Genomic DNA, 4,874 nt, shown 5'->3' on the forward strand with positions numbered 1-4,874 from the left:
TGATTCATAGTAAATGTCAATTATTGTTTAACTTTCATCTCAGCCTGTCACTGTGTATACAAGATCTCAATCTTGTTTAGAATTCTTATACATGTACAGAGCTTCAATTTCAGTTCAGCTGTTTCAGCTGCTTTTCTTATCACTTTAAGTAAACTCTCTGAGAGGTTCTGCATATCTTCTGATTCAGATAGCAGAGAAGAATGTTATTTATATCAGCTAGAGAAGGTATTCATTTCAGTGATTTTCTCATTGATTATATAATGTCTATCATTATATTGCTATATCACTGTATCATTGTATTGCTATATCATTATATGATTTCTGTTATCATTGTATGACTCCGGTGATAGCCACCCCTTCTTTTATTTCTTTGGGTGAAGAGTGGTCTTCTTTGAATCTGGTTCATCACTCTCATTTCTTTTCTCACATCTCATTCATTCACATACATGGCATTCGCCTGGGCATGGAGTTTTCTCTCAACAAGTAAAGCAGTATCAATCAGATGCTCTTTCACTCATTACTCTTCATACATTATCTTTTGAGATGTTCTAGAACCACACTGGCATGATAACTATGAATTGCTTTGTAGATAAAATTATCATACTCTGAAGAAGTCTGTGCTTCTCACCAGTTTTTAGACATGCTATCAGATATGATTCAAAGGTTTCTTCAGCCAGTGTATGATTACAGATGTATGCCAGCTTCTTATATATTGTAATATTGTACACTAATTTAATTAGCAGCTGCTATGGCCCCTTTACACTCATATATGTATGCTAGTAGTTCGGAAGCGGCCGTGTTATTATTCAACAGTCGTACATTCTTCCGAACCACAATTACAAGAAAAGATGTATTAAGTGAGATCAGATAGTAACACAGATCATATTTATAAGATCAGCTTATATAATAAGATTAAGTAATATATTTAGTAAGATTAAGTTTTCTACTTTCTGATATGTTTATGAACATAAAGTAGAAAACTTGACCTTACTAAGTATATTACTTAATCTTGTTATATAAGTTAATCTTATAAATGTAATCTATATTACTATCTGATCTCACTTAAATCATCTTTTCTTATAATTTAAAATCACTCAATTATTTATTATTATGTGATTTAAAAGAATGTATAACTGCTGAATAATAACACAGCTGCTTCTGAACATGCTTATACTTCTGAATATGCTTATAAATGTAAAGAAGTCATAGCGGTCACTAATTAATTTAGTATAATATATATAAGAAGCTGATGTATGTCTGTAATTATATACTGACTTAAGTAATCTTTGAATTACATCTGATAGCATGTCTAAAAACTGATAAGAAGTGCAGGCTTATTATTATTATTATTATTCTTTAATTATAGATGTATATAGTCAGAGACTATAATATCTATCTAAGAACTAAAAGTTCTCAGAACTTCTAAAAACTCTTTAAGAGAAAATAGAAGAAGAGTGCTATAGAGCTTATAAGACATCAGCTTATCACTGTGAGATTATCTCTAAAAAATTCTTTGAGAAAAATGAGAAGTCTGTAAGAATAAGTGCTCGCAGGCGATTATTCAAGTGTTTGCAGCTTGGCGTGATATGTACTGTTAACTACTAGAAGTATTCACAGTAGAAAGATAAAATGTAGAGATTAAATGTATAATAGTATTCAAGCTGAGTTATGAATAGTATTCGGAAACTCCAGTCTATATAGTTATGTGTAGTGAGCCCCGGTGGCCGAATGGTTAATGCGGCCACCCGGTAGCGCCTTGGCGTGGGAAACCAAGGCGTGTGGGTTCGAAACCCGCAGGGGATACATTAAATCCGGAACCCAAGCACCTCAGGTTCCTAATAAATACAGAGGTGTACAAATCACTTCAATAAAATTGCTCTATGTTCCTGGGCTGAGAAGTATTATCACATGTATTTAATTGTCACTTCTTTGTATTTCCTATGTTCTTGTTATCTTGGCATGGTCTCAACACCTGTATTTCCTCCTGTATAACCAACACTTGGCCTGTATTTAACATCACGCAAGGACTCATCATAAGCTCCGCTTGCATATGAGTATAATGGAAGAATAATAATAATAATAATAATATGTGTAGTGAAGAGCTGCTAGCCCTATTGATTACACAAGAGATAGAAATAGAGGTAAAGAATCCGCGAGAAGCGGGATTTCTTACAAAGTCTTAAGCAGTATTTCTTACTTAATATCTCTGACATGTAAATAAGATAATCTCTACTAGCTGTTTCATAGCTTATAATCTCTTTCTCAGCATTTTTCAAATACTCAAGCAGTTCTTATAAATTCTCTGATAATGAATAATCTTCTCATTTAATAAGATATTGAAGCTTGCTGTAATATATTCACTTATTTAATATTTTCTTCATAAGATATTCAGTATCACTCTCAATCTCAATATTATTCAGTCAAGATGACTCTGTCTCAGAATGTTGTTTATATTGCTTCAAATAGAAAATGTGAAAAACAGAATGAATTGATTTCAATTCTGTGAGTAATTTTAACTTGTATATCTGCTTATTTATCACTCTTATTACTGAGAAAGATTCTAGTCATAACTCACTGAGCTTCTTATATAATATCATTATCTTAATATTCTTTACTGAAAGTAGTACTTAATTCTCTATCAAGAACTTCATTAAAAGATATTTTTAATTATAGTATTTTATCTATTACTTCTGAGCATGATAAATGCTTATCATTGCCTTCTTATAAATTTTATTTAAAAGTTTCAATCTCACTTTTACTTCTAGTACTGAGAGATACTTCATTCTCTGTATCTATTTAATATTCTGACTATCTATCTCTCTCTTTGAAATATCATTCACAACATTACTGAGTGATGAAGAATTGTATTCATAATAAGTATAGAAAGAAGATATCTTTAAGATTACATTCTTTGCATTGTTATATATAAATTCAGTGATCAGAAGATGTTTGAATCAATCATTCTAATAATATAAATAGAACACTTGAAGATGTTATTCTAGTGTCTGATTCTGATATTCAGTCTGATCATCTGTCTGCAGATGAAATGCAGTACTGAGAAGATATCTTATTATAAGATAATAGTAAAAAGCTGATCAGTATTTGCTGATGAAGAGGGATTCTTGATCTGTTATCAATGATTTTGAAGCACTGTGATCATGAATGATGATATCTAAAAACAGGTCAGTCAATTCAGAGACTTTAATCTTTTTATAAATAGAAATATATCTGATCATCTTTATAAAGTGATCAATAATAATCAAAATTAAGTCATATTCTTTGACTCTTGTTGACTTCAGTAGATCAACTATGAAATTCATTGATAGATTCTATCATAAGCTCTTTGAAATAGACAGTGATATTAACTCACTGTATTACTTATACTGCAGAATCTTTATTCTTTAATAGATATTATAAGTCTCAATATACTCTTTGATATCTGTCTAAAGCTTGTTTTAAATGTATTTATATTTTAGAAGCTTCTCAGTCTTCTCTAACCTGAAGTGTTCTGTATGAAAATTATTATGATAAATTCTCAATAACTTCTAATACACTGCTCTGCTATGAGAGATGAAGACTGAATTATTCAGCAGTAGAAGTTCACATTCTTCTAGTTATCAGTGACTTGATTTCTTAGTGACACTGTTCTGCTCAGAGTCTGTCTTTTTTAAGTTCAAATCAGATTCTTTCTTCTTCAACTTCTGAATTTAAGCTGCAGTAGAGACATTTCTCTTCTGTAACTTATTAATAAATTTTAAAAGTAGTCAGATTGAAAGATTGTAGACTGTTTCATTCTTTATTAATTCAATAATTGTAAGATATGATATGAGAAGCTTATGATCTTCAGTGTTAATTCTCTGTAAGAACTCAGATTTTCTTTCATCTTCTATACTGAGTTATACAGCTGTCTTTTCAGTGCTGTTTCTGAGCTTCAGAGAATCTCAACTCTCTGCAGTCAGCTTCTTCTATAGTAATAACAGAGATTCTTTTATAGAATTCTTCTCTATATTAACAATATTATAATCAAGCTATCTAGACAGTGTATTGATGAGATTAAGCTGATCTGAACAGTATCAGATATAGAAATCATACTCTGAAAGCAGCTCTGCTTATCTGACTTAATATTCTATCAAGCTCTTTATTATCAAGAAGTAATACAGATTTATATAATCAGTGAGAACTTGCACTGAGTACTTACTACTCTGAAGAAAATATTACCAGATCTTAAAGAATTTGATAATTACTAATATCTTCTGATTATGAGTATTATACCTTCTCTGTGTAAGTGATAACTTCTTGAAGAAGAAGATCACTGATCTTTATTTACAGTGTCTTATAGACTCTATGAAAAAGTCTTCTCTTACAGACAATTCATTATCTGTTTTCTCAAGAGTGATTATTCTCTGATTCTTTCAATGTTGAAAGATCTTCAGTGTCAACTGTGAAAAGATTTCACAGACTCTATTCTCAGATACATCAGTCTCACACTGACTAAGTAAGTCAGAGTTAAAGTGATTCAGTATTATGACATCTGTGAAAGCTTGTTTCAATTCTACAAATGCCTGTACAGTGTTGTGAGTGAGAATAAACAGTTCTGTTTTTCTGTCTTTCACACTTCTTCTTAACAGATCTGTAAGAGAGACAGTAATCTGTGAATATGTATAGATAAATTGTCTGTAGAAATTCACAAATTCTAGAAACATCTGCATCTCATAGTACATCTGTGATGCTGATCAGTTCTCAATGATAAAGACTCAGCTTCTGTTCATTGAAATGCTGTTCATCTTAATAATATAATCTAAGAAATCAATCTTCTGCATGTAGAATGAGCATTTTTCAGTTTTATATAGAGTTGATACTATGTCAAGTGACTT

At 30.8% G+C, this 4,874-nt stretch overlaps 1 pseudogene across 1 annotated transcript; it reads left to right on the forward strand.

Moving 5' to 3' along the window:
- Nucleotides 1-1,714: 1,714 nt before the first annotated feature.
- On the forward strand, nt 1,715-1,803 carry BDCG_17438 (annotated as a pseudogene). Its single transcript has one exon. The product of its transcript is annotated as a tRNA-OTHER (tRNA).
- Nucleotides 1,804-4,874: the final 3,071 nt, after the last annotated feature.

This window comes from Blastomyces dermatitidis, assembly GCF_000003525.1.
Source record: "Blastomyces dermatitidis ER-3 genomic scaffold supercont1.7, whole genome shotgun sequence".
Taxonomy (NCBI): domain Eukaryota; kingdom Fungi; phylum Ascomycota; class Eurotiomycetes; order Onygenales; family Ajellomycetaceae; genus Blastomyces; species Blastomyces dermatitidis.